This window comes from Pteropus alecto, unplaced genomic scaffold, assembly GCF_000325575.1.
Source record: "Pteropus alecto unplaced genomic scaffold, ASM32557v1 scaffold75, whole genome shotgun sequence".
Lineage (NCBI taxonomy): Eukaryota > Metazoa > Chordata > Mammalia > Chiroptera > Pteropodidae > Pteropus > Pteropus alecto.
In genome coordinates this window covers 18,958,625-18,983,109 of record NW_006440638.1, presented here as the reverse complement: position 1 = coordinate 18,983,109, position 24,485 = coordinate 18,958,625, and the positions used below count along the sequence as shown (strand labels likewise).

The following is a 24,485-nucleotide window of genomic DNA, read 5'->3' as shown; positions in this document are numbered from 1 at the left end:
CAGTGAATGACAAACGCTACAAACATGATTCTATCATCTATAACTCAGACTTCACGTGGTATATTTAGTTGAAACTGGCACTTTATACAAATAGGTTGTCATGTAAAATGCAAACAACTCTCTTTTGACAAAGTGATACTGCTGTAGGGCTGGGCTGATGGCTTTATACACTGCAAATCTCTTTAAGTGACAAATGAAAGCAGAGTCTTGAAATTATGGTGATGTGGAATTACTGCATAAATCCTTCCTGGTTCTCAGGGGGAGCAAAAAGATAGCTTTTTGCAATTAATTAAAAAAAAAAAAATCTGAGAGGAGGAAGTTAGATCTTTCTAATCTCAACTCTGTGGAATTTATTCTGAAGTTACTGGCACGAAATTGAGATATTGCCCCAAAATTTCTTCAAACGAGATATACAATGTTATTTACAGATCTGGCCAAAGTGCTGCTCTTAACCCAGACTATGCCAGCCGCCACCATGCCAGGCACAAGTGTAAAAATTATCTCCGCTAGTGACTTGTGATGCGCTGACACAGAATTTGGTATGTTTGATAATGCAGCTTTTTGTGTTCACGCACTGCTTTCCCAAGCTGTCTACCTCGGTGGCATGTTCGAACGAAGCCAGATAGTTTAAAAGGCTCTGCTTTCACACCAGCTTTATTTAGCTTGAATAAACATTTCCAATCTATCTCACACAAAACCCCACTGCATAAATGTTGCCATCCCACTCTCGTCTCTTAATAAGGATTTTTACAAAGAGTTCTGTTGGGTAACATCTTTCTGATAGATGATTAATAAAAGATACAGAATTTCTTTTTTAAAAATCATATTTTGACTATAAGAGGGCAAATTCATTATCCATAAATCAAAAGGAGCCAAGGATTTCAGTTATACCATAAGCCTTATCTGACTTCAGTCTGACAGGTAACTCTAGGCCGTAAATGATTAAATAAAAGTCTAAGTTCACGCAAGCATAGAAAAAAATGAAACTCAAAGACCAGAAACTTCAAATGAAATTTAAATAAAGTCAGAATTTTCAACCTCAAAAAGAAATGGAGAGATATATGATCTGATGGAAACTGTGATTTCAAATGGGGGTTTCTTTCGTTGTTTGTGTTTTTCAAAACCAGATTCAAATTTTACAAGACCCTCCAATAGAGAAGAAAGTTTTGAGAGTAATGTGACTGATCTTAACTTAAAAAAAACCTTTTTAATTGAGACAGCATATATGTGGTGAGGCAAAATAGAGATGGCCACAAAATCTTTACATTCCTTCGATTGAGAGGTCGGGGAGCTATATTCCCACTCCTTGAATCTGGTGGGATCAGTGAGCATTTTCACCAGAGAATTCAGCAGAATTTACTATGCCTACATCTTAAGAAACGTGTTTCTACTGTCTTAAAAAACTGGTTCTTAAAGACATGAATTGTTTTCAGGTAAGAAGTCTGATTATCTTGAGGCAAATATGTTGAAGGAAGGCCAAGATAGCCACAAGGAGAGGGAAAGCTAGATGCCCAATCAACTTCTAGCAACCTAAGTCATCCCAGCCAAGGCTCCACCCAAGCAGCCACCCCTACAATGAATGCTCTGTATAAATCCCTGATCCATATGGTTATAAGATATAATGATGATTTGTTTTCAGCTATTGAATTATGGAGTGGTTCATTACACAGCAATAGATACCCAGAACATATAGTATAGTGGGATAATCTAAAGAGCATCCCTCTGCATTTTTGCATTTGTATATACACATGTAACCGCCACCCAGATTATGATACACAATGTTTCCATTACTCTAAAGATTCCCCCCGGCCCTTCCCAGACACTACTCTCAATAAACTCCCCTCCAACACACACACACACACACACACGCACACACACATGCACACCCACACGCACGCACACGCACACGCACACATGCACACACCCATGATTCCAACTTCTCTCATCACTTCTTGAATTCTAAAGTGCTGGACATCATACAGTATGCATTTTTCAGTATCCAGCTTCCTTCAGTCATCTGCCTGTGAGATTCATTAATATTGCTGCACAGAACAGTAGATGTTGTGTTTCTAATGCTGTGAAGTATTCCATTTTATACGTCTACTGCATTCATCCATTCAGTGGTTGATAGACATTTGTGTTGCTTCTAGTTTGGGACTCTATATAAATAAAGCTTTTATGAACATTCTTGTACAATCTTTTGGTGGACAAATATACTCATTTCTCTTGGGCATAAACTTAGGGGTAGGCTTGCTGGGTCACAGATTAGGATGGGCATGTTGACTAAAGTATTAGTTCAGATTCTGCATGCTTATGGAACTGCCCATCAGGCAAATACCTAGCAAATATTGAGACATAATCATGCCAGCATTAAATTAAGCTATTTATGATTTGTCCTTCCGTATTTGACCTTTCCTGACTAACTGTACAATAGTATTGTTCTCAACAATGTCTACTGTCATGAAAATGACACTGTTCTTGGAAAAATCCTATCAGGCAAAGTCAACCTCTAAAATAGCATTGTAATAAATATGCAGAAATGTCACTTTTCGCATTAGCCCAAAGGTTTTGTATAGCTTAAGGATATGTGCAGTAAGCTAACTATAAAAATAGAAACTTGACAGTGGGGATGTATGTGTGTGTCAAAATAATATTACTCTTTCTGGGAGTATAGCAGAAAAAATGACACTACATCCACCAGCATGATTTTTATAGATCTGCCTCTTTGCCAGATGTCACCTTTTATAAACTGCTTTATAAAAACATGACAGTATAAGTGCAATAGTGTGTTTATTGCTTGATAAGCTTTAGTAATAAACTTAGGATTGGTTGAAAATTAAAGCCTTAGAGCCTATTCATTAAGCATTTAGGACAAGTGCATAAGCAAAAAAATGCAAACTATTAAATGCTCAATGTATGCAGATCAAGCTACTGGCAGTGAGCACTATTTCTCAGTCAGTATGCCTTATGGAAATATCTGCCAGTTTCCTTGTCATTGAGCTAAATGCATTACAGCCACAGCTAAAGGATGCCATTTGCATCGCTCAAATTTGAGTGAAATCCAGAACCTTGCCATAGGCTCACTCAAAACGGATCCAGCCTTTAAGTGTTCTGTAACTTAGCACAGCATATCTTATATGGCAAACAGTGTTTCTGACAACTATTTTCTGAAAACACATGAAAAGATTTTAAGGAATTTCTTAAAATAATTTCATAGCACAAACTCACTATTTTCATTATTGATGGACTATACATAGCAATGTTTCTTCAAGTATAGCCTGAGGATTTTTGAACTATTTATAGTGCTGGCTAAAAGCAGGGATTTTAGAGTCTACTCTTAATTGATTGAAACAAAATCTGAGGTAAGGGGCCCAAGAACTAATATTTTATTAACTAATTCCAAATCATTCTTATTCACAATAAAATGTATAAACCACAACTGTATAGGAATCTAATAATAATAAATTTCAAGGCAAAGCTCTGTCTCAGCAGCATCATTTTATGTGAATAATATATATTATTACATTCTTCAGTTCAATTTGTTACTTAATTTTATGTTTAAAAAAATTAAATAGCTAATATCTACTTAAATTTCTTTTTTTTTTTTTCTTACACATAAGTATGAAGACCCATAAAACAAAATCTAGGTAAGGACTTTTGAAAATCAATCCCCATAACAAATGCATGCATAACTAATCTTCTTTGAAGATTTTATTATCCTGGATAATCTTTGTAACTGATAAATGTGAACAGCAGCAATTATAGAAATGAAACAATTCCTTTATCCGATGTTCTATTAAAACTCCTCTGTTGCTCCTTAGATTTTTCTAATGCTTACTATTCACGGGGATCCCTTCCACACCCAGATTTCATGATACTGTAATAGTTAACTATAACAAAGCTACCAACATGCAGTTTGTATGGTGTGGAAGCATAAAAATGCTGCTAATACAAATATTAAAATAATGATATTATTTTTCTATTAGTGAATCACTGTACCAATGTGACAACTAATACAAAAGAGAAACTGTCAAAGATTCATAGGTGCTACCGAACATTAATACTGGGAATTACTAGTTCAAGATTCCTTTTCAGGAAAGCTCAACACATCACGAGACAATGTAGTGACAAAGGAGTGTAGCACTTTCTCAGCATGAGAGATACTGAATATAAGCCCCCTAAAATTACAATAAGGATAAGAGTGCCTGGCCTTTTCTTTGGAAGTGGCAAAAAGACAGTCAAGCTCAATTTCGGATAGTTTTATTTTTCTTCTGTGAAATAGCACTGAATCAAAAGTAAAATAGAAATCGGAGAAAGAAACTATGGGAAAAATTGCAGAGAAAGGTATGGGAGTAGCAGAGGAAACTGTTCCTTCTCAGAAAGAATTCAGATGTTTAAAAAACAAACAAACAAACCTAAGAAAACAGTGTAAATAGGCCAAGTAAATTCTATCCAAGTCTCTGTTCCTTTGGGTCTTGTCATAACACATATACTTATCAGAAGATTCAAAACCATAATTACTGGTATCCCGACCATGTGATGTGGAGAAGAGAGCATTAGATTCCCACTCAGCATAAGTGCAGTCCTGTTTGATTTTAGGTTTTTTTAATTAATTAATTTTTTTTTTTTATGGTGGCATTGGTTAACGAAATCCAATAAGTTTCAACTGTACACTTTAACAGTAAGGCATATATATATATATACATACACACACACATATATATGTATATGTATATATGTATGTGTATATATATGTATATGTATATATATTTATACTGTGTAACTTCTATAGTTACACTTACTCATTAATTGACATTTTAAAAGTTTATGAATCTCTATTAATTTCCTATTGCTGCTGTAACAAGTTATTATAAATTAGTGGCTTAAAATAACACATTTATTCTCTTACTGTTTTAGAGGTCAACAGTCTGAAGTCAGTTTCACTGGGCTAGAGGGAAGGGGTAGGCCAGCCTGGTTCCTTCTGGAGACTCTAAGGGGAGAATTCATTTCCATCTCTTTCAGCTTCTACTGGCTGTCTGTATTCCTTGGTTTGTGGCCCCTTCCACATCTTCAAAGAGCATCACTACAGTCTCGGCCTCTGTTGTCACATTTCCTTCTCTCTGATGCTAACTTTCTTGCCTTCCTCTTATAAAGACCCTGTGATTATGCTGGGATCACCCAGATAATACAGGATAATGTCCCCATGTCAAGAGTCTTAATTTAATCACATGTGCAAAGACCTGTCTGCTACATAAAGCAACATTGACAGGTTCCAGGAATTAGGATGTGGATATATTTGGGGGCTGTTATTCAGTCTATCACAATCTCTCTGAGTTTTCTTTTTAAAGCTACTTATTCATTTACTCATAAACCTATCCACCTACCCACTCCCTTTACTTTATAGAGGTTTGTCAGGGGTTATCAACCAATATGGCAGATCAAACTGGTATGCTATGAACTGGTATGCTAAAAAGAATGTGCTGACATTTTCTGATCAATTTGTAAAATTGATTTTTGCTGCAACTGAGTATATATCTTGACAAGGTGATGTTTCTCAGTAATGTATATATATTTTAATTTTAGGTAATTTTAGGTAATTACATTATATATAAATATATATAGAGAGAGAGAGAGAGAGAGCGCGAGAGAGAGAGAGAGAGAGAGAAAGGAGAGGAGAGGAGAGGAGAGGAGGGGAGGGGAGGGGAAGAGGTGATGGAGAACTTTATAGACTGGGATAACTAGCTGCCAGTAAAAGGGCAGAGAGAGTGCTTAACATTAAAGTGGCATCAGAGAAATGTATCAGATTTTCTGGAATGTATAGAACTATGTTTACAGGAAGATACAGGAATTTGCCTCATGAGCACATAAAAGACAATGGCAAGGAAGGAAAACAGCCCAACTCAAATAGCAGCACATTCACAGTGAGACCAAATGAAGAAATTGATGATTGTGGAAGCTTCCAGAGATGCTGTAGGAAACTATTCCTCTCCAGCAGTGACTGCACTATAATTATCATAACCTGTTTTGGGTTGCTAATTTTTGGTGTTCTCACACCAGAATGGATCCCTGGTTCTGGAGATGGAGTTATTATTTTTCTATAATCCTATGGGGAACAAGTAGATGCCTACGCAAAATAGGATTCTGTTAGGACGAAAAACAGAGAAATTACTTTGGGTAATCAACTAAGAGGGTACACCATGGCATCTCTCTCAAAAATATACAGTCACTCAGGCTCTTTTGGTACCTCAGTTTAAAATGTTCCATAGAATGACATCTTACATCTGAATTTCTCCCATACGAGTTCTCGATAAAGTAGCTTTTTATATGTACAACTCAGTCCATATTTTAAGATGGACTTTTCAAATTCAGTGAAAATCGTCTAGCCATTTTTCAAATTTTGAGTTGTCTAATATAGGTTAAAATAATTACAACTTTAAGCCCACTCTTTAAATGTGTTTATCCTAGTATAAAGTTCCAGAAGCAAGCATGCTCACTAAAGGAAAAGGGCAGAAGGCAGAAGGGCTGGGGAGATGGTGGCAGTGTTACTATGATTGAGTTTTGGGTTAGAAAATGTTTTCTGGATAAAACCTCAAAATAAAATTTAAGTGAGTTAACCTTGAAAGAATAACAAGTGACAAAAATGGCTAACTGGAGATAAATATTTTTTTTAGAATATTTTTTAGAATATTTAATCACATCACTGACAGTCTCCAAAAAAGAAGCATTTAAATAGGTACGCATTAAAAATAATGCTTTTTATCTGATTTAAATTCAAGGGTTAAGCCTTGTCCAATAACTAAAGTGAGAGAAAGACTGTGTAATCTAAATCTTACATTTGAATTAGGTGGCAGTTATCTTCCTGGCATCAGTTTCAGACATTCATATAAATCTTTATTTAAAAAATTATGATAAAGTTATTGACATAAAAACATCCAATCAAATAAACACACACATTTCTATAAAACTTGTGCTATAAATTTAAAATTACAAGTAACATAAAAGGAAAGATGGATAATTATAATTAGGGAGATATAAATATGAAATAGAGGAACATATTAATATTTTAATCTGATAATTCTTTGAAATTACCTAAAATTTTTATATCAGCAATTATTGCCTTGAGCACTCAATTAAAACCAAAATCATAATGATTATCCATTTAACTAATTTATTAAATAAAACATGTTCAGTTACACACTAAATCTAATTATGTGACCAGAAAAAAGGCAGTTATGAATTTCAGTAAGAATTAGGAAAATTATTAAAGGCCTTTTAACTTGTAATTTGTATGATCAGGGATACCCAAAACATTCTTGGTCCTCTTTTTCCTGCAGGCTGAGGACTTCTCTAACCAAGAATAATAGTTACCACAGCATTTGCTACATGGCATCCAACTTGCCATCAATAGACAGCCAGTATCTTATTTAATTCTTACAATAACTTGAAATCACTTTAAAGATGAGGAATCAAGGGTTGAAAGATTAAATATCTTTCCCAAGATTATAGAACTAATAAGTGACGGAACTTCAGAGTTTACAGGGAAATTGCTGGAATCCAAGAACTGTCTATATATAAAAGGTATCCATCAGTGCTTCTCAATAGTGATTCCAAATCAGCATTCCCCATGGAATTTTTTAGAAACATACTTGTCCAAGCACAGCCTACGGAAATACTGTGGGCCAATGTCTTGTTTTTATTACATAGCTCCAGGTAATTATGATGCCCACTCTTAGGATGCAAGAGAATGCCTACACCTAGTCTCCATATTTCAAGAGATCCTAGAGTATATTAGAACTGAAATTTCTGTTTTGTAGTAACAGTACATCACATTGGTATCATAAACTCTTAAAATAGATGACATGCCTAAAATGTTAAGGTATTTTCACACATGGTACCATATGTGACATCATATTAACTTGGCAAGGGTGACAAGGGAAGACTGATTATACCCAATTAAGGTTTGAGCCAAAGGAAGCATCAATTTTTTGACTATGGAGGCAACTCAAATACTGTATCACCCAATCCTTCTATTTTATTAACAAGAAGTCTGAAGTCCATAGAAGTTCACTGACTTTTACAGGATTACTCAGTTAGAAAACAAGGGCGCAAATTGAAATTCAGCTCCTACAATTATGGACGCAATGTGTTACTTCTAGGACACCACACGTGGCCTGCCTCCACTCTTATTTAACGCCTAGCATAAAATAATGCCCCCATTATTTTCACTTTGCCATCACATGGATAATAAAGAGGAAATAGGAATGTTGGAGCTGAAAAAACAATTTTGAGCACTTCCTGAGGGCAAGACATTTTCATGTGTCGTTTTGTTAGAGAGATCTCAGTGAACCAGCGTCCCCAGAGACGCAGAAAATGAAGCTCAAGAGACATTATGTGACTTGTCCCAGGTCACACTGCAGGCTAGAACCAAGGGCCAGTACACTGAGGTCTCCAAACTCCACACCAGGTGGCTGAGCTCACCTTGGAGCAGGTCTCTACCTGCAGTCATGTTCATAGTTTTGGTCACACTTTGTGCCTCCTGTACTATTATTTGATGTGTATTTTCTTTACATTTGCTCAATTTGTCCTTAAATTACTTTTATTTAAATGGAAATGTTACATCTCTACCATAACTGGAAAACCAGTATCACTTGCCAGAAATAGACAGGAAGCCCTATTAACCTTGAAACAAATCCGATATTAAAGTTGCTAGAAGGGATCCCTGCCTGAGGCTCTGAGCCTGGGGCCTGTGCAAGCTCCATTAAAAGGAACATTACCAAGTATTAGGGAGGTTGTAAGACTTCCCTTTGGCTAATGAGAAGGGCCCAAAGAAGTGAAAGAGAGAAATTTCTCAAGCTTGCAAGAAATGCTGGCTTAGAATAGCAGTACTGACAACACAGCTACTCTGGTTGAAAGAGGATTAAAGTGATGAAGGTCTGACTCTCCCCTCTTCTGAAGAGGCCCTGTTAAGCATAGGCTAAAGAGCCAAATGAATCCGCTCTGTGGCTTGATTTGAATAATTAGGGATTATTCATTTTTTTGCTTCCTTTAAGGTAATCACTTAACTTTTTTCTCATTTTACTTGGCTGATGATATCCTGGTGCACTACTTTTTTCTTTTTTTTTTAAGGTAGCGTGATTACTGTGGTAGTATCTGCAAGGAATTAAAAGGTTTTCCCTTTTCTTCTTTGAATACGAGCATCAGTGAGATGCATTTGATAATCATGATTATTCTAGATATTCATGAATTTGCTCCAAAGGTCATGTAAAGGTGACCAGATCATTTCCACTGTTAATATGTGTTACTACGTCCCTCTAATTCTCATTCTTAATACTTACCAAAGAATGTGTCTGCACTTTATCTGCAAAGAGTAAAATCGTGAGCTGTAATTTTTCCATATTACTCATAGACATATTTTTTAGAGATGATTAAAAAAAAGAAAAACGCATGCTGGAAATGTGGAAATACGAAAGCATGCTACATATTTTATAATTACATTTTATTGCATTCTGTTAAATGGCCAGAGGGTTTTTAGAAGGCAAAGATACTTCCAAATTAAATTACTATTATTAAACCCCTTGAGCCACATATTGAGTTTAGAGTGTCACTAGAAACTTTTGATATATTAAATAATATGCAATATGTAAGCATTAGACATAGTTTAATATATTCAAAATAGATTCCTATATATCTGTAAGCACAAACTAAGACCTGAAATACATTTTTCCTTTAGTGAAAGTGTTTCGTTTTAAATGTGTTTTTTCGAAATCAAATTAATGAAAGCTACAGAGCAATAATCTAGCATATAGAAATGCCTTGAGAGTGGGTTTTTTTTTAAGCTTATCTAAATTTATTCTATTGCTAAAAATGATTTTTAAAATTTGTATCTAATAGGTCTTGGTGAATAAAATGATAACATAGATGTATAGCTAAATTTCCAACAGTAGAAGAAATTTCAAATGTAATAAACCAAACCAAAAAGGGAATTAATAATCTAAAGTATGATGACTACTTCAAAATAAAATTGACTCAGTGTCCCTTGCAGAGGAAACCAGGAATAAGATTAGGTTTACAGGATAGTCACATTATATTATACTTTTATTGAATGTACTTACATTTTTAACTATACAAGTGTTCTTGAAATGTTCCCAAGTATATGTAATCATCAGCTATATAATGGCAGGTTTCTACCTAAATTTTGCAATCAGAGGGGAACAGGATGCAAATATATCTAGCATGGGCACTTGGGATTACTTGAAATAGATAAGAACTTGACCATCAGTGAGCAACGAACTCTTCAATGTCCTGAATCTTACACACATCCCAACTCACAATAATTGGTAATTGCTATGCATTGAAAAGATGCACAGTCTCCCTCAGCAGAATTCTCTGCCTTTGTCAAGAGCTACCAGCAGTAGTGACCATTCATAAACTGAAAAATGGAGCTGGAGTAAAACATATTTGTGCCATGATCCACATCTCCCCTTCGTTGAAGAAGAGAAATGTGAAAAATGCTTCCTGAAGAAATTTCCAAGGCCAAAACGACACCCCCATGTTTTCCACCAGCTTTCTACCACTAAAGGACCCCCATAATTGAAAAATAACATCTACTTATGGATTTAAATTTGCCAGAATATGGCAATGCTAATTTTAAGTGAGAAGAGACAAGAAGTAGAAAATACAGACAATAAATACCAGGAAAATGGGGCTAAAGTTCTCCTTACTGAGGTCCTCCCAGCCATCTCATGTACATCACAGCACCCTTCACTCACGACACTCACTGCCCATCCTCCTTCCTAGCTTTATTTTTCTCCCTAGAACTCACCACTCTGTAACACAGTATCTGTTACACATTTCATCTTCTTTATTGCTTTCTGTGTCCCCCACAAAATGCACTCTACAAGGGGAGGGGTTGGGGATTTTCTCATTCATTGCTGTGTCCCCAGCAGTGGACGACAGACAACGCCCACCTTATTTACAATCTAGTCCAGAAGTCTGTCAGCTTTTTCAGTTAAGTGTCAGATGGTAAATAATTCAGGCTTGCAAGTCATACAGTTTCTATCGAATTACTTAATCTTGCCATTGTAGGGCAAAAATAGCCATAGACAATATATAAATGTATGGGCATGGCTGTGTTTCAATAAATCTTTATTTTCAAAAATAGCCGGGGGACCAGATTTGGCCCAGGGCAGCAGTTTGCCAACTCTGATCCAGACCATACCTTACATATGGTAAGTGCTACAAAAATATTTAGGTAAGTAAATAAATGAATGTGATATCCTCAAACCAGCCATCTCTCCTGTTTACCACACAGATTAAAGCAGACTCTTGCAAAACATAACTACTACCAGTTGCTTTGAGGTAGCAGGTATTGATATTAAAAGCAGAATGGGTGAGTAAAATGTATAGTTTTTTCCTGAATGACTGGGGATCGTCTCTGCTAAAGGAAAATCAGGTACCCGTTTCATTATGGATGAGAACATCCTGTTTGCATCTAACGTATGTCAATGGAGAAAGCAGAGCAAAGAGGAGTAATTTGCTCCTGTTCCAATGAGGACATTTACACACATGTGTAGGGGGAAATATCAAGGATTCAATCCGTATATACTAACTTCTTCAGAGGCCAGAGCTCCTCAACATATTATTATCACCTGGGAGCTTCTGTAAAAGGCAGATTCTTGGCTCACTTCAGGTTTGCTGAAGGATTCTCCCAAAGGTTAGAACCCAAGAATATGCATTTTTTAAACACATTCAAGTTTGAGACCCACTACTAAGTTGTGACTGAATCACTACCACTATTGTTTTTGGTTCCCAGAGGAAACAGAATCCAACTCAGATGGTGCTAAAAAAGACTATAACAAAAGGATTAAGAACAGAGGGGCAGGCAGGGAAAGGAGCCAACAGGGAGGTGGGGGGAGCTTGGAGAGTAGCAACAACAGGAAGCCACGGCATCCCTAGGCCTCAAAGGGCAAGGGGAGGCTATGGTGACACCAGAGCCCAGTAAGGGCTGGAGTATGGAGGAAGGACAACTGCGCGGGGAGGGAGTCATTGCCCACTGCAATGTTCAATCAGGGGAGGAGCAGGAAAGAGAACCCTAACTCTTTTGTGTTCCAATCCGATTTCTTGCCTAACTTTAGTTAATCCCGGATTCGATCTGTAAGGGAGCCTGGCCAATGCAGACCACAGGACAGAAAGGGGCAGAGACTGGACACGGAGTAAGGCAGAAGGAACAGAGACAGGGCTGTGGGTGAGAGTGGCGGAGTAACCAACACACTGATCAACTATGATCAAAATAAAATCATCCTGGCTGAGTACAGATATGAAGATTCCACACTCTCTACATCAATTATAAAAAAAGACCAACGATCGGGAGGGATGTTCCCCATACGTGCCCAATAACCCATCCTTAGCCAAAACTTTGTCTTGATTTATGCATCAGTCTTTTCTAGGAGAAACTTCCCCACCCAGGTTACAGTCTTCAAAACTTGGAACCAACAGAATTCATAGAGTCAGCAATAAATGAAAATGGTGTCTTGATTTTAAATTTTAAGGTAACACATTGATGAATAACCATGGCATGATTAGTCGATTCAGGACCACAGTGTATAACGGAAGAATCCATCCATTATCTGCTCAACGTAATTCTTTCGTTCCAGCAACTTTAAAAACAACCAAGGAAAATTACTGTCCCTTAGTAAAGCCTTTTGAATTTCATATGCATTTAATTAGGTAACTGCCAGCTCAAGGACGAGAACCATGACAAATAGCTGTTCTTTTCAAATTAGAAGAATAGACTGTTCAATGAGCAATATTGATGTTTCCAGCACTCACACAGTTTTCCTACTTTCTTTTTTTAGTTTAGCTAACCATTTTAACATTTAATGAAGCTTTTGTGACCACCGTTGTCTAGCTGAGAGTTCTAGTCATTAGCTTTTAAAAACAGCCAAAAGCAGCCTCCTTGTGTGCAAAAACAAAATACTTTGTTCCTCACCAGAGGCCACTGTGATCCACACTACTACTACAGTATTTTAACAAGACTATTTCATGAGCAAACAGAAAAGCAAACAGAGAATGTAGATCACGAGGCAATGCCTCTGCTAATCGTAACAGTGCTCTACCTTAACCTGCAGTGATGATCCTAGCCCAGCTGCTCAGCGCAGGCAGATGAGTTAGGACTTGGGGATGGGGGTTGGTGAGTAATTAAGAGCAGAAAGTACAGAACCTTGAGACCATGCAGCTATTCCGTCTGCAATCCTGCCTTTCCTCAAGGGGATGTCCAAGCAAAGTGGGGCAGTGGGAACAAAGCTGGCCAGCTAAATTCGCTTGCAATTTTTTCTGTCCTTTCTATGCTTTACCTCCTCTGACACCCTCCACTCCTTCACTCACAGTTGAAATTCAAGAGCATTAGACACACACTTTGCAGCTACTAGTGAATATGGTATGTGTTTACATTTTGATAAGTCTTGAAAATTATTTGCATCATATATGTTAAGTAAACATCTCTACTGCAGACAAGGGCCAAAAAGGAAAGACAAAACTATTTGATAATTTTGGTATAATCGAAATTAAAACTTCATTGCCTTGTAATTTTAGATAAAAGTTTATAGCTGAATGTGATAAGTTAACATATTAGATGTAATGATCTCATCAATATATTTAGTGAATACGGCTGTGGAATGTGCAATCAAATATTTCAAATCTTTAGGTCTTGAAAATTGACTGTGTTTTACAATCAGACTCCCAGGTTTTCGAAGGATTCTAAGCACATCGCTCAGACTGACAGAGCAAGTATTCCAGACAATTGGTTCCCCGAGGGTCAAGACAGTGATGCTCGATCAGGATTCAAACAGGTCATAAACCCTTCATGGATCTCTCTCAAGTGGGTGGTGATGTCTCCCTAGGGCCGCTCATCATTTGCTGCTACAGTCAAGCACTTGTCATTATAGACAAACACCCCGTCAGTCTTAGGTACTCATCCAATCAAGTCTTCCTGTAACCAGGGAAGAGAACCAGTGGTACAAAAAAGTCCAAAGAGAAAAAATTAGGCCTGTGTGCCTATCCAGGCATGACTGCTCACTGCACACTACATTTCTATACCTGTGCTTTCAGCATTGCCATAAAACTCAGCACCTATTTATCTGCCATGATTGCAGGCATCCAAATTGTTCTGGGACCATATGCATCAAAAGCCTTAAAACACCAAACCTATTTTTAGGAATTTATCCTAAGGAAATAACTGGATAAGTGCCTAAAAGATGTATGTACAAGGTTATTTTGCTGCCCTGTTCTTTACAGAAACAAGATTGCAAATGCATCAATCTCAGTTTCGTTGTCTGCTAAGCTGTTACAATTATATCTTGCCACCTAATGCCAGGAGTAGACTATATATGGCTTTTACCTAAAGGAATATCACAGTCCCAAGTGCCTTGCAAAACAGAAGGCCAATACGGTATTTTAAAGGAGAAGCTTCAACCCCGAGTCTTGCTCACGTCCCATAGTTCTCTGAAAGGTTGCCAGACCTAAGCTTTATTGTATAAACATGACCGAACCTCTCCTTATTAAAAACTCTTCCAAGTCTTCCTACTGTCACCGGTACCTCTGAACGCCTTAGCATGGATTTAAAGGCCCTGCCTGATCTAAGTCCTGCTTACCTGCCCCACTCACCTATTGCTTGCTACTCCTCTCCTCACCTGTACTGTGTTCCAGCCACACTGGATTTCACAAAGTACCCTTACCTTTAGGCCTTTGCACGTGCTGTTCATTCATTCTGCTGGGAATGCCATGCCTTTCCATACTCATTGGCCCAGTTAGCTCCTACTTGTCCTGCACCTCTCAGAGGCTTGTCCTGACTTGTCTCCCCTTCTTTCCATGGGTGGATCCAGATGCCCTTCTTGTTTGTACCTTTGCTGACACTTTACACATTATCTTCTAAGTGCCTATTGCAGGCGAAATCTGTTTAGCTGGATTTATTTTGCATTTTTAGTGATGCGTGCCTCTTCATCTGGCTGTGATTAATCTGCCACGGGAGTGCAGTGAACCTTTAATTATAGCTATTTCACCCTCTTTCTTTCCCCCACGCACTTTTCCACTGTTCAAGGTCCCAATGGGCTGGAAGTTTTGCAAAAGGTTTAACCTATGTGTTACACAAATTATGGCCTTTGTGTACAGAGAAGAAAAGTTAGAGTTGTTAGGTATATTAAATTTGTGATTTTTTTCCCCTACAAAAGATATTCACCTCTTTTCTTTCCTGTCCAGTTAAATCCTCATTTAACATCACAGGTAGGTTCTTGAAAACTGCAACTTTAAGCAAAATTGCTTATAACAAAACCAATTTCACCATAGGTTAACTGATGTAAACAAGAGTTACATTCCTAAGTCATATTTCTGGTCACAAAAACATCACCACATTTCTAAATAAAGACCCCAAACACTTCTAATATTAAACACTGAAATAAATGTGAGCTACATATAAATTTTAAGAAACATGAGTAAAAACAAGGAAGATAATTATTTTCCAACCTGCTTATTCCAACCTGGGTTGCGGGTGACTGGAGCTCACATGGGACAAAATTGGAATACCTGGAGAAAACGCACACTGACATGGGAGAACAGGCAAACGCCACACAGAGTGGCCTCGTTCGGGAATCTTTTTTTTTTTTTCCTCATCCATATTACAACGGGACGGCATTATTCAAGGACCCACCGCACAAGGCTTCAGATATCCAGCTTCTTCCCTTCTTCCTCCCTCAACTCTCTCCACCTCTAAGGCAACCAGGAATTTGCTCCCCAGAAACAAAGATGACAGAAATAAAGTTAGAGACATAGAGATGCTCTCATACCCAACTCAGAGAAACATTTTTCCCTCCCTTATCTCAGAACTGGGCTGGGCGGACACTGTGTCTGCACCTAGACATCGCTGAACAAAAGACTTCAAAAACTTTAGGAACGATTTATTCAAGGAAAGCTCCATTTCCAGGATCCTATGACTGTATTCCAAGGTAATAAAATATAAATGAGAATAACGAAGAAGCTAAAAAACTGAATTGAAGGCTGCATTTCAATAATAAGGTTTGAGAGCCATTTACTGGCCACATGTATCTCACTTTCATGACTTCTAACATCGACTGAATTACTTAACAGAAATGAAAGCTCATATTGCTTCTGTTATCCGATTCAGATGCTTTTTGGAGCTGAACAATGTGGCATTCACTTCAGACCACTTGTATCTAATCAATACATAATGCAAAATATGATTTAAAATCAATTTAATTGTATTCTTGCTGTCCTATGAGTCAAGGGGGGAAACAGAGCTAACATTTGAGATATGAATCCATTCAGCTCTTTTCTAATGAAGGCACAGATCCCTTGCTTCTAATGGAGTGCAAGAGGTAAATTCAGTTGGTTTGTTCTACAAACTTCACATTAGACAAAGAATCATGCTGAAATAGCTAAGATATTGTATCCTAAAAGGCATATTTGAAATTTGATTCTTTTATTTCAAACCACTTAACTATTAAAAGTTTCTTGTTATAAAAATTTTCCAAATTATAGATTTTTAAAATATATAATAAATGTAATATATATACTTAATCCTTATAGTATTATATACTTTCTGAATATATGTATCTTTATTTATATAACTTGCTAATACATATATTTTCTGTATATACTTTGTAGCAATGATGCTCACACAGAGAGCATACAATAGTGTTTATAACAGTCTACACTCAGTGGCACCCATTGCATCCATCCATCTCACCAATAGTTACTGAATTCCAACACTGCCAGGCTATATTATTTACATTCAAGGAAAATTAAGCTCAGAGAGATTTTAAAAGCAGCAGATTCAGAACTCAAATATCTCATAATGCAATAGAATCTAAAAATTCTACTTTATATAAAGATGTTTACATCATTCCAAAACAGCCAGTGAGTTTCAGCTACAATTTCCATATCTCAAGTGTTCTATTTATAAAAAAAAAAAAAAAAGGTTATTAAGCCAATTGACTATTTGTGGTAACATAGATACAGCCTGTTTTTCTTTCTGATTTCAAGTAATTGTGCAGTTACAATATGTCCAAAACAGAATATTCTTTTTTTTAATACCTTTTCTAACAGTAATTAAAAATATCCCTATACAACATACCCATGCAAAATATGCACATTTTAAAACTTGGATTTCATTTATAGAATTGTAAAATAATAAAATTGTATTAAAAAGACTATTTAAAGTACTAGTTGAAGTTTAATGGTACAGAAATATTTTGTTCTAATAAAACAAATGATTGAGTTATACCTACAAGATAATCTCTGATTTGTAAAGTTTATAAGAAAGGAGTTCATAAGAAAATTGTCAATGTTATGGCTCATGTGTTGAAATAGAGACAAAATGACAAAATTTCCGCACACTTAGAATTAAAAATATATTAGGTTGTCACAATTTGAGCAAGAAAACGTTGATGCATCAAAAGTATCTAGTGAAATTTTAAACCATAAGTATATTTTTACAAATGATCCCATATTATGCCACCTTCGTCTTCCCTCTTGACAACTGGGTTGATGACAAGCAATATAGTAGATGAACTAATGATCTCTGCTGGGTATTTGATAATTCCTCGTTTACGTTTTGGCAAACTACCTTCATAATTTCAAACGTGGTTCATTATGTATGCCCTAAATAAGAATCTCGAGTTGTGCTGTCCAATAAGAAAGCCACTAGCCACATGTCATTATTGAGCAAGTTATATGTGGCTAGTTCATATCATGTGCTATAAGTGTAAAATACAAACTGGTTTTCAAAGACTCATCAAAAATAAGAATACAAAATATCTCATTAATTTTTTATAGAGATTACATATTTAAATATTTCAGATATATTGGGTTGAATAAACTATATTAAAATTAATTAACCTACTTCTTTTTACTCTTTTTCATGTGACTACTAGAGAATTAAAAAATCACATCTGTGGCTTGTATTTTATTTCTATTGAGCAGTAGTGAAGAGAGGGTGAAAATAAAAAGATGATATGCTCCCATTTCTGGCTAAGAACATTTTTTAAAAAATGCTAAATTACCAATTACTTTTTTTTTTTTTTTTCAGACGAAACATATACATTTTAACACAGAACATATTCTGGCAGATCTAACAGAAAACATGAAAAATATGTACATTCTATCATGATTATTTTTTATATAACAACAGCTGTTTGCCCGTACAAGCAAGAGACTGTTTTTCCACATACCACCAAGTACTAGTATTCAATCATGAGAGAAAAATAATTCTCCATAAGTTCTCCCCACATGCTTTACATCAACAGCAAGCTGTGCATTCATATGTACTCTGAAAATCTGAACCAAGCAGGAGCTGCTTCCCAGCTGATTACTTCGCCATTTCCCTTTTAATATGGCAAATACAAAGCGCACAGATTGTGCTGATTCGGATTATTCAAGGCCTGTACAAAACTGACCAAAAGGAAACCCAAACAGATGAGTGCCACTTCTGCTCTTCCTCGGTTACAAAGGAGATTAGAAGATAGAGGTCTTTTGAAGGACTATGGAAAAAAAAACTGGTTGAAAGTCAACTATTAAAAACATGGTCTTTGTTCTCTGACACTTGACAATAGCTTGACATTCTTTCACAAATTTCAAGAGCCCATTTATCACATTTTGTAGTCAAGAACCACCTCACTTGTCAAAACCTAATTAGATCTGTGCTGTCAAAAATGGAAGCCAAAAGCCACATGCGGCTACTTAAATTTAAATGAACTAAAATTAGAAAGTCACTTCCTGAGTCTCGATAACTACATTTCAAGTGTTCAATAACCATATGCGGCTGGTGGCTACCATACAGGACAATGTAGAACATTTTTGTTATTACAGAAAGTTCTCCAAGGCAGCAGAGTGAGATAACATGCAATAAGTTAGCAATCTGGAAAACTTTAGAAAAGAGAGGACTAGGGTAGAGAAATCATGTGACTGTAATACAAACTAAGGGACTGCTTTAAAACAATAAATCACATCATTGCGGTTACATTATGTCAAACCAAAGGAACTTTTCATTGCTCATTTGGCAAGCTCAAGAGTTATGCTTAAAGATGTAGACAGAAAGTAAAGTAAGTGGACAGAAATTTCACTTACATATACTGGTTTGATACTCGCCATGGCCATACACAGATTAAAACTCAGGCAAAATTCAGCCACTGATGAATTATGGTGTTGCTTTTTCACAAGGGAAAGCTAGGCTCAGCAACATTTCTTCTTGGGCTAAGTTCTCAATAGAGACATTGGTTTTCCTCTTAATGTGATAAATTATGGTGCTATACAGAATTTTTTTTTTTCAAATTGTAGGAAAAATTACAATATACACATTTTCTATTTTCTCTCACCTACTGAGATGAAGCAATACCAGAGAGTTAAAATAGTAAAATAATGGTTAAAAGCCTGCCTTGGGAATCCAAAGGGTTTTTTTTTTTCTTTTTTTTTTTTCCTGTGGCTTCACTACTTTATAGTTATGTGAGCATGCATGCCACCTCAAACTCCATATCTGCAAAACCTAATTGACATAATGCCTCAATAATTCTTGGTGCATGCAATTTCTGACTAAATGCTTAACGAATGCAACCATTATGCCTCTGCTGCTAATTATTAATTTTAAAAATGCATATCGCATTTTGTCATACTGAATACACATAAGTATAATCTAAATGACAATGCTACAAAACTATGGCAAAAATACCACAAACCGCCCATAACCCCCAAGGTTTGTTTTCATGATGCACAAGCTACTAACGCTATACTAAACACATTCCCAGCACAGTGTTTTTTTAAAAACCCTGGGTTATGATACTGAAAGAAAGCAATGAAATAAGACAGACACACTAAGAGTTTTGTGGAAACACCACACAAAATACAGGGTCACTCAGCATTTCTAAAGAGTCCAGAGATAGCAGAAACACTGGAACAAGGAGAGAACACGAGGGGCTGAAATGTCTGAGGACCCCATACAGAAGTTTGCATTCCTGGCCACTGGAAACAAACTCTGTGAACTCTCTGTAAGGACACTGAAGTATACCCCAAAATACGTAATTACACACTACTGTCAAGTCTGAGCATTTCCAACAGTTTGAAAACATCTACCCAATTTGCCATTTGTAAAAAAAAAAAAAAAAAAAAAAAAACTTCCAAAACAAAGTTATGTTTCCTATTTCCATAGAGATCTCGAGAAAAATGTCATACCCGAGATGTAGCAGGAGGCAAGATAGAATAAGTTTTGTAGAGAAGGCTTCTGCAAACAGAAAAATAAATATGTTCTGCATCAATAAGATTAATCATAGGAAACTGCCCAAATTTCGTCACATTCCACTTCAAGGGTATAGCTTTCCTATTAATCGCTACTACCCTGGAGTCTTGCCTAACATTGTAACAGTATATGACAGACCATATGTGCTTGATTTTCCACAACAGGCTGTACTACAAAAAACTCTATTGTACTGTCTCTACAAATCACCAAAATATTTTAAAAATTCAATAGTTTAACATCCAAAGTATATACATCAGATTATTTCTTGTACCTGGAATTGAAAGAAAACGCCTTCAACACACGCTATGTTCCAAATAAAGTTCAGAAAAGATAGCAAAAATTTCCTGTTACTAGACTCATTAGATGGTGCTCAAGGAAGATAGGGCACAGGCTGGTTTCTGCACAATATGACATATCTGAAGAGCTCAAGTGGATGCAGAAAACCATGACATATAATGGTGGCACTGTCATGGGAATTGAACAGTGTATTTATTTATTAGAGCATATAAATTACCAACTGGTATATAATGCAGCAACTGCAAAGTCAGCCTTCCTTCAGAATGCGAGAGGGCCTGGGGGAGTAGAAAGAGCATGTGGCTTTGAGAGCTAGATGGGCCGGCCTCCAACCTGGGCACACTAGTTAAAAGCTGTGTGACCTAAGTTTCCTTAACTTTGAAGGAGAGATAATAATGCCTCCTTTCCAGGCTCCATGTGAGAAGAGGTGACCAACAAAAGAACAGAAGATGCCATCTGGCATATAGCTTACAAAGGAATTATGGACCACATGTCCTACTCCCCATGTCTATGGCAGATGACACTTATCAATCTTTACATTTGCTATTTCTGTTATGTATGTGTAAATACATAAACTTATATATTTCTATTATGCATAAGCAAATATGTACGTGCATATGCATATGAATATATATAAAATGAGTGATTTTTGATCTTCAAATATTTGTTTGGATATCAACTTTTCTTTCTTTTTTTCTTTCTGGATTTGAATCTTAGGATCCAAAAATAGCTCAGCTCCCCTAAACTCTTCAGCATTTGTTAAATGAAGAGTGATTCAATTTTGAGCCAATGTGCTATATTTCTTATCCATATCCTAAAATGAAGGAAAATGTCTAATGCTAATGTTCGTACTTCCAATTCTCATCTAATGCACCTAAGGAAAATAAGAATATTAACTTAGCAGACAGCATTAGTTTTTTAGAATTCCACACTCACAGTTGCTCAGCACACACAGCTTCCTGTTGACAATCAGCTCTCAACACCTCAAGTACATGTCAGAGGGACTCCAGTTCTTCAGTTTACCCAAGCTCCTTACTTATTCTCATTTACCCTCTTGATTTTATTTCCTTCCTCAAAAAGAAGAACCCCATCTGCTAGAAAGAAATATTTGTAGCCGACATGACAAAAGTGGAATCCCTACTTCATAACAGCTGTGAATCAAAACACCAGTGACTGAAATTAACTACACTGTGCTTAGGAGCAGATGTGCTCAAAGAAACTGACTCAAGCTCTTTTGTTCTCAGGCACCATGTGTAAATTATCTATAGACAACACGGTGGGCTATGTTCTCACCTCGTTGTTATTCAAGTTCATTCTTAAAGTTTCACTGAACTATTGCAGACTTAAAAAAAGTTTAGGATCCCTCTTCTTTCCAAAAAAAGGAGATTCTGAAAGTTGCCAATCACTCACTAGAAGTTCTGACTGAACAGATGGGTTTTGACACCTATAGTTTGATTTTAAACGCAAACATGTCAATTTATGCTCTGGCACAGATTCTTCGGTTTCAAAATTTTTTGAGAGGTATATAATCTTTTTTTTTTTTTACTTTTGTTCTCTAAACTCAGTTGTTCCTACATTATCAATTAAGCCAACAAAGATTTTATTACAGGAACACTTATATAATTGTTATATTTTAATCCAATATTCTTAAGTAATTTTAAATCATTACTAAAAATTCTATAAAATAAATTCCAAGTGAGAAGAGATACCTAAAACCGAAGTTGCATATTTATATGAATAGAGAGGTTCAAAAAATAATTAGATTTTCTTTCTTGGTACTCCATAATCAATAAACATGGACTGTGTTTCTACAACTAGAACTAGCAAATAAGTGGTGTGCTGCCTCCAGTCCTTGTTCGTATGCCAATGACACATTGGTAATCCACCGCGGCACCTCTGTCAATTCTTGCCCTTTAGATCCAAAAGACTCTATTTGCTGCTCTTGAGAGATATAAACCAAGGACAGACATTACCATCGAATAGTTAATTATCTAATTAGAAAGATGAAATGCATACAACTGAAATGAAAATATTTTAAGCAAAATATCAAAATATGCAAGATGATAAACTGCAGGAAAATTACTCGATTGTTGAAAGAGAATATTTGTTTGACTCCATGGAGTTTTACTGTTCTGAGTTGAGTATATCCACATGGAACTTGTGTTCATACTAGTAAACCTATATTAAGCCTTCTTGGGGGCAATAATATGCTGAATTTATTGTAATTTTAGTTTAAAGGATCAAATAAGCAGTATAATTTTAAAATGGTGACATTAAAATCTGTTCAATTATAGCACTGTATTTTAAACCCACAGATATGTGAACTCTCCAGAAGCCTGAAGAATCTAGTCCACATGGAGACAAGGGCACCAGGGTGAAAAACACTTGCTATCACAAATCATAAGTGCTTGTATAAATCTCTGTGTTAAGGATCTATGCCTTGAAAGTAACAAGTCATATATTTCTACTCCATTCCATTCCCCACACCGCACCCCCTTACCCTTCCCACCACCTCGACCTTTTTCTCAAGACATCTTTTTCATAGATTGAAGGTAGGAAATGTTGTGTGCTTGTGTCTGAAAAGATGTCTCCAGCCAGTTCTTTTTGCTTTATAAATAGTATCGTTCTTTCCCAAATTCTAGAATTAGGATGACTTCTATCTTCGTTATGGGTGTTGTGATAATCATTCTTTCTTTCTGTATCTCCACGGATATTTTAGTGAGAGGTAGGCAAAGGCTATGTGTCGAGCTGCCAAGGAAATGGCTCAGAATACCTGGGTTGGTGCCCTGTCTGCAATCATTGAAAGAACAATCGCATGAGCAAAAGTTAAAGGGCAGAGACAGCTCTTTGCATAGCAGAGATCTTATCACTGGCATGATTGTAAAGGCATTCTAATCTGGTAGGTAGAATAGAGTGCCTGAGAGTCCCACTTTATGAACATCTTATGTTTGGGTACTCCATGCTGCATTTTTTTTTTAAATTTTTTATTATGATAAAATATACATAGCACCAAATTGATCATTTTAACCATTTTTAAGTGTATAGTTTCATGGCATTAAGTGCATTCTCATTATTGTGAAGCCTTTTTTATTCTTTAAATAGACAGAGTATCCTTTTCTTCTGATAAACAGCAAGATGCTTTACATAATCCTATAAAATTCTGAGCTGCCCTCTTCCCTCAAACTAAACACAAATAGTTAAAATTAACATGGAACACAGAAGAACTTTGAGACTGACAAGATTTTGGCTTTGAATGAGAAATCAAAAATTTAACTGAGATTCAAAGGAGATAAAATATTGCCTGAGGGCAGTAAAATTTGAAAATTATAGAGAATAATTATAAATGAAGAATAGATTTGATAGAAAATTGGAAATAAGCTCACATTTGTTGGCTTGTATTTATTTTTTAAGTTGATTTTTTTTTAATTAAAAAGTATTGGGGGTGGCATTAACAAAATCAAATAAGTTTCAAGTGTATCATTCAATAGTAATACATATATTGCATTGTGTGTTCACCACCTAGAGTTAGATTTCCTTTGGTCACCAAATATTTGACCGCTTTTTCCCCCACTTACCTTCCCCCTTCTCCCCTTCCCTCCTTCCCTCTGCTAACCACTAATTCACTGTCTGTGCCCATGAGTCTGCTTGTCATGTTTGTTGCTTTCAGTTTTATATTCCACATATGAGTGATATCATATGGTTTTCAACTTTTTCCATCTGACTTATTTCACTTGGCATGATTACTCAAGATCCATCCATGTTGTCACAAAAGGCAGCACTTCATATTTTCTTATGGCTGAATAATACTCCATTGTATTTATGTACCACATCTTCTTCATCCAATCATCTATTGGAGGACACTTTGGTTGCTTCTGTGCGCTGGCCACCATGAATA

The 24,485-nt window shown here is 36.2% G+C and overlaps 1 protein-coding gene across 6 annotated transcripts in view; it reads right to left on the bottom strand.

The window, feature by feature from the left end:
* FHIT (fragile histidine triad) overlaps positions 1-24,485 on the bottom strand; it is a 1,286,618-nt gene that overhangs the window by 523,442 nt on the left and 738,691 nt on the right. The gene's annotated exons all lie outside the window — the stretch shown is intronic.